General features: G+C 44.5%; 1 protein-coding gene across 1 annotated transcript in view; it reads right to left on the bottom strand.

Annotated features, from left to right (window-relative positions):
- The window catches only part of RASGEF1B (RasGEF domain family member 1B), a 64,536-nt gene extending 58,308 nt beyond the window's left edge, over nt 1-6,228 (bottom strand). Inside the window, exon 1 of the mRNA XM_063919951.1 lies at nt 6,207-6,228. The gene's annotated coding sequence lies outside the window, so the exon portion shown is untranslated. The remainder of the gene's footprint in view (nt 1-6,206) is intronic.
- Nucleotides 6,229-13,445: the final 7,217 nt, after the last annotated feature.

Here is a 13,445-nt window from a genome sequence, read left to right as displayed (position 1 = left end):
ATCCGTACTGCCACGTCCTGGATATGACTGCATTGTCTCCCTGGACACATTACCATCTATTACGGTAGACAATGGGGGTCATTCCGAGTTGATCACTCGCTAGCTACTTTTTGCAGCCGTGCAAACGCATAGTCGCCGCCCACTGGGGAGTATATTTTAGCTTTGCAAGTGTGCGAACGCCTGTGCAGCCGAGGACTACAAAAATAGTTTGTGCAGCTTCTGAGTAGGTCTGAACTTACTTAGCCGCTGTGATCACTTCAGCCTGTCTGGTCCTGGAATTGACGTCAGACACCCGCCCTGCAAACGCTTGGACACGCCTGCGTTTTTCCAACCACTCCCTGAAAACGGTCAGTTGACACCCATGAACGCCCTCTTCCTGTCAATACGCATGCGCAGTAGTGACCTGATCGCTGTGCTGTGAAAAACGGCAGCGTGCGATCAGGTCAGAATGACCCCCAATGTTTGCAAGTTTCCTACGCACCTCTATGGAGTGCAACAAACAAATAGTAAAGAAACTGCTCACAAATTGCCAATGCCTGACTGTTTCAGAGGCACTTCAGGGCCATCGTGCAGAACTGAATATCCTTTCATGCAAGCACATACTGAGGCTGATTTAGAGTCACAGGCAGTTCAGCTGCATCTGCATGGGAAATTATGCAGACCTCAGTCTGTATTCTGTATTGGACATATGTATGTTGCCGCAGGCCTCTGTACACCTGCTTGTGAAAGTAGCTGTCATCATTATTACACCAGCACTATACTTGGTGCAAAGATCGGTCTGAAATCAGCTGGATCTCTGCATTCCGCCAACACGGACCACTTATCTCAAAACTCTGTTGCCGCACAGTTACACCCACGCAGCAGTGAAAATGCCACTGAGATGCATATGACTCGGATTCACTTTCGGCACATGCACAGTTACCATCTGTCCTTAGAGACTTCATGCAGCTCTGAATCAGGTGCACTGTGTATAAGCAGTCATAAGGCATGCAACCAGAAGGCGCACTGATAGCTATCATGGTTGTATGTAATCAGCACATTTATACCCCTTTTCCACTTGTAGCACGGGTCGCAGCCGGGAGCCTGACATGGCTGCGACCCGTGCCACAGCCCCCTTCTACACTAGCTCCACCAACCCGGCACATTGCCAAGTTGGTGACGCTGCTGCTGATGCGGCGCTGGGACATCACACGATCTCCCAGCGCCGCCATTCCATTCACTGTGAACGGGAGCCGGGTCGCCTCGACACGGCTTCCGTTTACACTACACAGCTTACCGGGTTGAACAAGTGTTCAACCCGGCAAGCTCCCCGGGTAGGATTCCCGGATCACTTGATCCGGGAATTTGCAGGGGGACCCTTTTCCACTAGGAAAAAACACGGGTAAATGCGCACCCCCGCACATTTACCCGTGTTTTTAGAGCTAGTGGAAAAGGGGTATCACTGACTGTTGGTAAAAATGCAATCACATGATCAGTCAGTAACAAAAAAAGAGGTCAGTAAAAATTTGTTTTTTTTGTGTTTTTTTGTCTGTAAATTAATCCAAAGGGCTCTGACTTAATACTGCTTTGTTGGGTTGATCCGGCATTGGACCCTTTCAGACTGGCTTCCTGACCTGGCAATATGCCAGGTCGGTTTGCCATCAGGGGCGGGGACAGAGGCGGCAATGCCAGCACTGGGAGATGTGATCATCTCCATGCCGCCCCTGCCTATAATTGTGAACAGGTCTCGGGTTGCATTGACCCGGTGGGTTGGGGCCTGGGGAGACCGGCACTGGGAATCCTGACGGTCGGCATACCGACCCCGGGATCCTGGCAGCAGAATGCCCGTGCGTAGGGGGGTGAGTGCAACAAAGCCCCTTGCAGGCTCATTGTGCTCGCTATGTAACAGGCTCACTGCGATCACCACAGGTTCTATTCCAACTCTATGGGTGTTGTGGACACCCTCGAGCGGTAATAATCCCTGTGGGTCGGCATTCTGCCTGCCGCCATTTTGATTGTTTGGGATCCCGATGTCGGCATGGTGACCGCTGGAATCCCGAGCACCGGTCACTTGACCGCATCCCGACCCGGCAACCCGTTCACACTGCACCTGACCTGGTAATAACCTGGGAATAACCCTTCTTTATTCCTGGGTTGAAATACCAGGTCAGGCGACCTGGGAATTCGGGAGTGACCCCTTTCACACTGCACAGCAACCGGCGTTGACCTGGCAATATATCGGGTCGATACCGGGTTATTTGTGCGGTGTGAAAGGGGTATAATATACTTTCATACCCTGTGCACAACGCGAGCGCAGTGCACAAGGTGCAAAGCCACTGAATTATTCCTACCACGAAGTTATTAATCAGTATATTTATCAAGTTGCAGAGATAACAAAGCCTTTTATCGCTTATCATGGCAATAGAAAATATTGTTTCAGTTTCACCACAATTCACTAATAACATTTTCTACAGAACTAGGCTTTCAGGATAAACAATAAACAAAATATTGAATAAACCAATTTAAAATAATTGAAATAAACACTTTTCATTCTGTTGGCTGCCCCTGCTATTGCCATCATGATATGTGCATGGGGAAGCTGTCACCAGGGAAACCATATAGTGTCTACTAGCCTTTAGTAACCCTGTACTAGATGGGGAGAAGCTGAACTCAAAAACTGCAATTGCCGCTCTAGACCCATCATTTGCTATTCATACAGAATATATTTTAAAAATTGAAAAACAAGATGCATCTCAAATACCCCTTTCACATCCCCAATGTCGGATCCCACCTGGGAATTGGAAACGGGTCTTTCCCGGGTGGGATCCGGCATTGGACCCTAACAGCAGGCTTCGGCAGGCTTCCCATAGCGGCGGGGGCGGAGCCGGCGCTGGGAGATGAGCTCATCTCCGCGCCGCCTCTCCCTATGTAGTGAACGGAACATGTTCACACTGCCACTGACCCGGTATTCAACCCTGGAATAACCCTTCTTATAATCCGGGTTGAATTACCGGGTCAGACGACCCGGGAATTCTCCATGGCCCCTTTCACATCACACAGTGACCCGTGTCGACCAGGCAATATAGTGGGTCGATGCCGGGTTATTTGTGCTATGAGAAAGGGGTATTTGGGACCTGGTGACATTGTGTCTACTCGTTCTTACTGTACTGCACAGGAACGCCCGATCCGTCTATCCATGCAGTGGAGCCTGTAAGTGTTACAGCTCACAATACCGGCACAAGTTGGGAGATGTGTCAGGATCTGGTACTAGAGGTAGCGTGCCCTTTTTATGCAGCATACACTGATGGGTGTGTGGGGCATGGTTCTTCTCGCCAGACCAGGTATCTCGTAGCCACTTCCCAACCCCTTCTCAAAGCCCCTGTAGATATGCAGTGTAACACATTTTATGCAACATTTAACATTATGGAGCACAAATGAAACATAAACATAGAAACATAGAATTTGACGGCAGATAAGAACCACTTGGCCCATCTAGTCTGACCCTTTTTTTTATCCTTTAGGCAATTTCAACCCTTTTTTGAACCTTAATTCTTTGTAAGGATATTCATATGCCTATCCCAAGCATGTTTAAATTGCTCTATAGTCTTAGCCTCTACCACCTCTTATGGAAGGCTATTCCACTTATCCACTACCCTTTCTGTGAAGTCATTTTTCCTTAAATTTCCCCTGAACCTCCCCCCCCCCCCCCTCCAGTCTCAGTGTATGTCCTCGAGTTCTAATACTTCTCTTCCTTTGAAGAATGTTTCCCTCCTGAACTTTGTTAAAACCTTTGGTATATTTGAAAGTTTCTATTATGTCCCCCCTTTCCCTTCTCTCCTCCAAACTATACATGTTAAGATCTTTTAGCCTTTCCGGGTAAGTTTTGTGATGTAGGCCATGCACCATTTTAGTTGCCTTCTTTGTACACTCTCTAATGTATTTATATCCTTCTGGAGATATGGCCTCCAGAACTGGACACAGTATTCCAGATGGGGCCGAACCAATGACCTATACAGTGGCATTATTACTTCTCTTTTCCTGCTACGGATTCCTCTCCCTATGCAACCAAGCATCTGACTTGCCTTTCTCATTGCTTTGTTGCATTGCTTTCCTGCCTTCAAGTCACTTGAAATAGTGACTCCTAAATCCCTTTCCTCCTCAGTAGTTTCCATTATAGTACCCTTGATACTATATTTAGCCTTTGGGTTTTTGAGACCCAAGTGCATGATTTTGCATTTTTTTAGCATTATACTGTAGTTGACACGTTCTTGACCATTTCTCAAGCCTAGCTAGGTCATCAATCATTTGTTTTACCCCTCTCGGTGTGTCTACCCTGTTGCATATCTTTGTATCATCTGCAAAAAGGCATACTTTCCCTTCAATACCATCTGCACTAGGTTCATATTCCAAATCACACCGTTTGTAACAATACACAAATATAGGTACAATGGGGCATTAAAGGTATACATACTTTTAACAGCGCAGTAACAGGGCATGAGAGCCGAAACATTCTAAGGACCTTCGAGCAGCTCCGCAGGCCTGTCTGGAGCACGCTACTGGCTGCAGGGTGCTGTCCCATGCTCCCTGCTAGCCACATGCAGGTGCCATGTTGCCGCAACACTACCGTCCCCAAGGCCCCGTGCGACTGCACCACTCACACTCCCCTAGTTATTGTACATAGTGGGAGTTTGGACAGAGATAAAGTGGAGAGAGATAAAGTACCAACCAATCAGCCTTTAACTCCCATATTACAGGCTCTGCTAGAAAAATGAAATAAGCTGTTTGGTTGCTATGGGCAACTTCCCCATTTTATTTCTCTCCAAGATTTGATAAATATCCCCATAGTTTAATAGTATAGTAGATATACTATGGGGTATATTCAATTAAAGTCGGATCCATTCTGACATGCATTTGTCGGAATGGATCCGACAAGGGCTAAACAATGAACGGCCAAATCCGACTGTCGGATTTGAGACAAATCTGACTGTCGGATTTGGCCATTCCCGGTGTCCCCTCCGCGCTGCTGCTGACAGCACTCAGCTGCTGTCCCATCCTCCTCCCAGCCCGTCCTCATCATTGCTGCTGGGAGAGAGGTGCCTGGCCAGGGGGACGCCCATCGGAGGTAGTGCCCTGCAGCCTGCAGCCCCACTCCCCAGTCTCATGTCCTCAATCCGACTTTTTTTAAAGTTGGTTTGAGATTGTCGGAAAGGGGGCTAAAATCGTTTCCGACAAAAGCACGCGGATCGGCGGCTATTCCGTCGATCCACGTGCTTTCCGATACGTCAAATTTTCCAACTTGTTGGAAAACTGAGGGGGGAATTGAATCGGTACCCCTTCTGACCGGCACACCTTCGGTACCCCTTCGGTATTGAGTCGGTACCCCTTCTGACCTGAAAAAGTCGAAACCTGCCGTCATTCTGACAAGACGGCAGGTTTAGACTGTAATTGACTATACCCCTATGAAGGTTATGAACTTATGGCTTAGTTTACAGGTGGGAAAACTCAGGGGTGCAAATATTACATATTTAAGTAAGGTTGTCTAAACAGTACTATTGTTATCTATACCACAGACAATGCGAGAGAGAGCTGTGCACACAAAGGCACTCAGATGCAGTTTTCCAGGTTTGGAATGTTAATGAGCAATGCACACAGCAGTCACAGGATTCCTCATTCATGACATTCTTGAAAGAAAAATATTTTCACAATAAAAATATTACACATACATAGTAAACAGTTAATATGACTATATTTATATTAATAAATGCGACAGTGACTACTGGAATGTCTTAAAAATTGTTGCTTGTTATACCAATAAAACAACCAGATTTAAATCAGAAGTAAGTGTGCCTTGTGGCACAAGTGGAGTGATTGTTGATTAGACAACTGTTTCAGATTGGATACAGATGCAGACTGTTGACAGTTTTACCTTATAACTCCCCTAGGCCAGGATTTCCACATAACAGTGTTTGTGTTTGCCTGCAGCTCTCACCATTTGCATAGCTCATCATTCTCAGAGGCTCTTGTGAGGTCTTAAAGGGCTTTACTTACACACTGACTTCAAGGCGTTGTTTTTGTTGACAAAAAGAATTGTTGAAATTAAAAGGGGAAGTATAATCTAAATATATGGATCTATAGGCTCTGTGACACAGGTATAGCCACACTTGCCCACGCTTCTGAAAAGATACTCCTACATTTTCCCAGAGTCCTGAAAGAAGAAGGTAGCCTACCAGGTCCACTGGTTTAGTGGGGGGTCAATGGCATTATGTAGTGCAGGCATTCCCAACGGCGGTCCTCAAGGCACACCAACAGTGCAGGTTTTAGTGATATCCAGGCTTCAGCACAGATGGTTAATCAAAATAACTGAGGTACTAATTAAGTCACCTGTGCTCAAGCCTGGATATCACTAAAACCAGGACTGTGCCTTGAGGACCGAGGTTGGGAAACACTGATGTAGTGAATTGGGATATTGCGCAGCGGCCATGATACACCATACTTGCCTACCTGACCCTCTCCATGAGGGAGAAAATGCTCTGTTCCTGGACTTTTCTGGTAAAGTATGATTGGCATCACCTGTGGTGAGCTAGTTAATTGATAAGAAAGGTGTTTCACCACAAGTGATGGCAATCATACATTACCAGGAAAGTCCAGAAACAGAGCATTTTCTCCCTCATGGAGAGGGTTAGGTAGGCAAGTATGTGATACACTTGCCACTTGGACATTCCCTTTTCCCAAATTAGCACAAATGCACACTTCCCAACATGACCCTCTCCAGGAGGGACAGAATGCTCTGCTCCTGGACTTTCCTCTTAATTTATGGTTACTATCACCTGTGGTGGGGTTCACTATGGTATGCTGGCGGTCGGGCTCCCGGCGACCAGCATACCGGCGCCGGGAGCCCGACCGCCGGCTTACCGACAGTGTGGCGAGCGCAAATGAGCCCCTTGCGGGCTCGCTGCGCTCGCCACGCTACGGGCACGGTGGCGCACTACGCGCGCCACGCTATTTTATTCTCCCTCCAGGGGGGTCGTAGACCCTTACGAGGGAGAATAAGTGTCGGCATGCCGGATGTCAGGATCCCGGCGCCGGTATACTGTGCGCCGGGATCCCGTCAGTCGGCATACTGAAGACCACCCCCTGTGGTGAAACACCTTTCTTATCCAGTAACCTGTTCAACACAGGTGCCAGCAATCATACATTAAGAGGAAAGTCCAGGAGCAGAAGAATTTGTCCCTCCTGGAGAGGGTCATGTTGGGAGGTATGCAAACGGGTATAGATAGCATCTACTATGTTTGGACACCTTTTTTAAAAATGTTCCTAGAACATGTTGCCTCATTTGAGCTAGAAGAGAAAGTACCCATATATATATACCAGCAGACCAGCTCTTCATTACCCTCTATCGAGGTTGGTCTCCGTGGATGTGGTTTTAATCTGGCCAGTTTGTGAAGACCATGGGCATAGCTTGGCAGGAGTAAGAACATAAAATAGATTTAGCCCAGTTTTCCAATCTTTACTGGTGATTTTATATATATATATATATATATATATGGAAAAAGAAATTGGAGGTGTGAGCGCAAACCGGGTTTTAAATGGAGAATGTCTGTGGAACTACAAGTTCAAGTCCAGATTGTTAGATCCAAATTAAAACAGGTAAAGTCTCCAAATAATCTGGCTGCACACTGCCGTTTAGATCAGCTGTCGTCCACCCCGTTCTCCCGTCTCCCAACGGGGAAAGATTATGTCTAGAGAAAATAGAATAATGGGGGGCACCAATAGTGCATTAAAAGATGACAATTTATTGACACATCATAAAACACAGGTCTAAAAATGTAAGCGTACCAAAGATGGCGGTATAATCACCGCTGATACATTCATTTTAAAATCAAAGATACAAGATGGATTCACCACTGCATGTTGCCTTGTTCAGCGTCCATCCATAAGCCACGTCCATCCATAAGCCAGATCTTGCATCTGCAGCACGATCTGTGCCTATCTACTCATATGCTGGAGGCCGCCCAGCATGTGTGTGCGGCGGACACATCAATTTAAGGTCGACCCCAGCGCTATTTATTTTTTCAAAGCGGCTGCGTGTGACGTCACACAGATGCCCATAGGGATCATTAATGGCCCAAATGTATTAAGCCTTAAAAAGTGGTAAAGTGGAGACAGATAAAGAGTGATAAATGACCAGCCAATCAGCTCCTAACTGTCATTTTTCAAAGACAGCCTGTGACGTTGCAGTTAGGAAGCTGATTGACTGGTCATTTATCACTCTTTATCCATCTCCACTTTTTAAGGCTTAATATATATATTTTGCCTTATAACCTTAAACCAATGCAGGGAAATGGCACTAATGATCCGAATTGAGTGTACGTATCTCTGATTTCTTTTTTTACCCTAAGAACATAACAGCTACATAATGGGAGTACTGTGCAATCAGGGAGATTGCTGGTCTATTCAGAGAGTCAGGGAGATTGCTGCTATTTCAGGGAGTATCATGCAGAATCCTATCCGTTTTATAGATAGACAGTGTCTAGTTAGACAGTCAATAGATAGACACCATATATTAGACAGACATTAGGTCGACAGGGTCAAAAGGTCGACATGGAAAAGGTCGACGTGTCAAAAGGTCGACAGGTCAAAAGGACGACATGGTCAAAAGGTCGACATGAAAATTGTCGACATAAAAAAGATAGACAAATTTTTTTTTAAATGTAACATGTTTTTGGATTATTTCATACTTTCTCTATCCATGTCGGCATAGAGTTGGTTATAAACCTTGTGGCGAGCGCAGCGAGCCACCGTGCCCGAAGCGTGGCGAGCAAAGCGAGCCCCGCGAGGGTATTCCTTTCTACAATTGGGGGTCCCAGATGACAAAACTATCCACACAAACCACAAAAATGCAAAAAACATGGTGTCTACCTTTTTCATGTCGACAATTTTCATGTTGACCTTTTGACCCTGTCGACCTTTTGACCTGTCGACCTTTTGACTTGTCAACCTTTTCCATGTCGACCTCTTGACCCTGTCGACCTTTTGACCCTGTCGACCTAATGTCCATCTAACATATGGTGTCTATCTATTGACTGTCTAACTAGACACTATCTATCTTTCATACCGGAACCATGCAGAATGCAGGTGGGTAGGCAACTACTGTATGATACAACCAATGGTAGCAGAATCTGAAATCATGTTGGACTCTCAGCATATATCAACAAATCAAAGTTTCCTATGTACCCTCTACAGTAATTACACATTATTAAACTGTGTCTCATTGCAATTGGAACGCTATTACGGTCTCACTGTCTATCGAAACATACTTGTGAAATCTGGCAGGAGGCAAGTTACTGACTAGTGACTACATGATGTAATGCCATTATTATAGTAGAAGGGAACTGTATTGCTAACATTCCATCAGCTAACCTTTACATTTTACAGAATTGTTTTGCAGGATCACATCCTCGTTCAAAATTTTTATTAATTAACCTGTGACCTCATTGTGACAGAGGTCAACACAGTAACACCAAAAACAAATATGGACATTGGTTGTGGCATTCCAGAGTGGCAGTTTGACAAATACTGCTGATGAGCTGGTATCAAACACTAGTATTCTGTGTAGATTCTGTAAACAAAGAGTAATAAATAAAATCCTAATATCAGTGATTTACTGATAAATTTTATCACTTGCAATGCATTGTCTGAAAAAGTTGACTTACAACCATGTCAGTTTTAAGGTGCTGCATTTCATATATGCAATATTATAATTATCATTATGATTCTATTTTGTTCTCCTGGACATTTTTTGAATATCTTTCTAGAATAACTGTTTGCATTGTTTGGCCTATTTGAAAGCTTTATAACGTTTTTTAAGAACCTTCACTGTTCATATAAAAAAATTAGAGATGAGCGGGTTTGGTTCGCAGAGAGCTGAACCCCCCCGAACTTCACGCTCCGAGCCCGGATCTGAGTCCGGCTCGGGACTTCCCGCCAGAAGGAGGCAAAACGTCATCATCCTGTCTTCGGAATCTTGTGGATTTTCGATTCCAAATAAACAGCCGTGCGTCGTAGCCATTTTCACTCCGGACTTGGAGAGTGAGGGAGACAGACCTCTGTCTCTCTGTGGGTGGTGGCGTCGGGTGGGGTTAGTGTGTGCTCTGTAGAGGTGCTGCTGCAATCACTGTGGTGTACCTGTGCTGTGTTAGGGGCAGAGGCGGATTGGCCATAGGGTTCTCAGGAAGATTCCCGGTGGACCGACGCACCCGTGGGGCCTGTTTTGTTTGAGGACATGTGGTCCTTTTTATAGACATAATGAATAAGATGCTAAATAATTTGCATATATGAAAATTACTTTGCCACTTAGCCTGTGATTGCAGATGATCTAGTGCACAGGTTCTCAAACTCGGTCCTCAGGACCCCACACGGGCCATGTTTTGCAGGTCATCTGAAGATTTTTTAAATGTGACATTTGGTCATACACAGTGCACCTGCTGGGTGACATGGAAAATGTGAACTGTGTGGGGTCCTGAGGACCGAGTTTGAGAACCACTGATCTAGTGTATGCTCTGTCTGCCTGCTTGGCTGACATATAAGATTGAGTGAATAGTGATTGGGATACTGTTATTGTAATAAGCAAGAAAATATATATTTCTAAAGAATGATATAGTTTCCTAAATTCGGAAGGTGTATCATATAATGTGCTCATAATATTTAATTTTATTTCTTTTTAACTTCCCCCTTGATGCTGGACATGCCACTATCTGGAAAGATGTGGGGGGAGGGTGCTGCTGCCATGGCCCATGGCTAGACCTTACACCTCTGGTGCTGCCCATGTGGGGCCACTAGTACAAATTTTTCCAGGGCCGCTTTTTGTTCCCAATCCGCCCCTGGTTAGGGGTGCTGTCCTGGCTGTCACTGGTGTTTCATGTGCTGTTACGGGTGCTGCACCTGTACATGGGCATTGCTATCCTGGCTGTCACTGTGTTGTACAGGGGGCAGGGGCACTGTCCTCCTGTATGCTGTAAAATATAGGGGTGCTGCTGTTAAAATAACATTAGACTGGCCCTGCATGCTGTAAAATATAGATGACCTCTATTTGAGATAAGATATATATATCTCCTATTTTTCCATACGTATATATATATATATATATATATATGCTCATTTTTTTTCAAAATTATGTGTTCTTAAAAATATTTTTTTAATTAATATGTGTCAGATGTGAATATTTTCTATCTTTTTTAATGCTATTCTAATGATCCTGTTGTTACAATAAATTGTATATATATATATTAATTCCTTCTTAGCCAAATTCATCATTGTAACACCATTGGTCGCTTATATCCCCCTTCCCCTTTTTTTCAATATATATTTGTATATCTATATCTATATATATATATATATATATATATATATATATATATATATATATATACACTCAGATGTAGCCACACTCATTGCTGCAGCAATGTGTATGCAGCCCGGCAGCCATCCATGGAAATGAAGGGCGTGCTTGTGCATACACACGTATCTCATTCACTGGCACACTAGGCGCAACATCCATGCTGCGATGTGTATGCATCACAGCATGACTGAGCGTAGCTACATCTGTGTATATATATATATATATATATATATTGTTTTCAGCCATTTACGACCATACAACCCTTAGTAATACTTTTCCACAGGTGATGCTGGATATAGTGAATGTATTAGCAATTCTAGTAAAAAAGGCACAATGGGTATTTGCTGCAGTATATTATAAAAAAAAAAGTATTACATTGTCCATTCATGTAGGTACCGTCTCTGACCAGTGGTAATGTGAGGACACCCCATTACAGCCTAGTCCACCATAAGGGGAGATACAACTTCTTCCTGGAGCACAATGTGAAAAAATCCAAGATGGGATATGCAGACAGTCATGTGTCCACATCTGCAATAGGCCATACTTGTCTACTCTCCCTGAATGACCGGGAGACTCACGGAAATCATGTGGCCCTCCCGGATGCCCTGAAAAGTGTGTGAAAGTGAGCGGTCCGGTCGGCTGATGACATAATTTGCAATGAACCGCATCATCATTGCTCTGCCCCTGTGTCACAATGCCAGTAATTACAGCATTGTGTAGCAGGGGATGGGGCCACAAAGACATGATCGCATCACCATTCCAGTCCTACCACAGCCATACCACACAGCAGAATCAATTGACTGTTGATGTCTTAGCTCCATTTATGTGCAACAATTCACTCATCTTTAAAAATAACTTGTGTAGCATGTTTTACTTGTAGACTTTCTTAACCCAAGTAAGTATTTTCCCCTACATCATTTAGGCCTGACATCTCAAACGCTGCCTGACAGCCTGCAGTAATTACCATGTAAATGGTAAATCATTTTCCCGTTGACAGATTCTCATTTATTATGACAGCTGCCAGCTTTTCATGACACTTGAATATGCATTAAGACATTAAAAAGCATGGCTGACTTTTAAAGAATACAACATAATGCAGTGCAAGCAAAGTGCATGCAGGCAGGCTCACAATTCGGAATTCAGAACGTTTCAGTAAGGAATTTGCATGAGGATGAAGGTAAATGGCTTTAAATATTATTTAAATATAATTGCTCAAACTAACAATGACGGTCATAAAGACTATAACTTGTGGCATTATTTACTGAGATGTTTCGTCTTTGATTGACATTGTATTTTATAGAACCCCTGACATATTGCATAGGGATTCATTAGGGCTGATACAGAGTTCTACACAAGTCAGCTGTAATTTCAACCCTGTTGCGTACACACAACTAAATACTAAATGCGTACATTTGCCCATACACACAATTGTTTGAATCGCTCCCATACATATGCTTGGTTTCATGACCATCACCATTATAAGAGTACATTTGCACCTGCTCTATCCCTGGAGCAACAGAACCATCTGAAAAAGGAGTACTTACAAATATGTGCAACTCTACAGTTATCCATAGCGCTTTCTTTTAAACATCAACTCTACAGTTCTACTAACACAACCTCTCTGAACTTTGCCTACATGAGAACTCCCCATTACCACCCAGTTCTGCCCCTTCAGTTACAAGTGGAGACGCTTTTGGTTTGTGATAGATACTGCATCACTCATTGGGGGTGATTCAGATGTGGATGAAGTTGCTGCTTTCCTCCTAAGTACCAATTATCAGTACTTTAAGCATGCGTGAACGGGTCCTGCAACGTAAGAAGCAGTCCGGCATCAGACTGCAAGTGAATGACAGTCTGATGCTGTTTGGGGCGAGGAGGGGTCGACCGAGGATTCCATGTGTGTTTGCACTGTTTAGGGGGAGGGAAGAGGGCAGGATCTCTATCGTTGGATGGAGATTTCCTGGCCTCTTACTAGCATCTGTGACAGGCAGCTTGCACGATCCCATGGTTGCCACAAGCTGTCCTATGATGCAGTTCAGATCACTACTGCAGCAGGAGGCTTCTATTT

Source organism: Pseudophryne corroboree, chromosome 1 (genome assembly GCF_028390025.1).
Source record: "Pseudophryne corroboree isolate aPseCor3 chromosome 1, aPseCor3.hap2, whole genome shotgun sequence".
Taxonomy (NCBI): domain Eukaryota; kingdom Metazoa; phylum Chordata; class Amphibia; order Anura; family Myobatrachidae; genus Pseudophryne; species Pseudophryne corroboree.
Note: the sequence above shows the minus strand (reverse complement) of the source record. Positions and strands in the feature narration are given on the sequence as shown.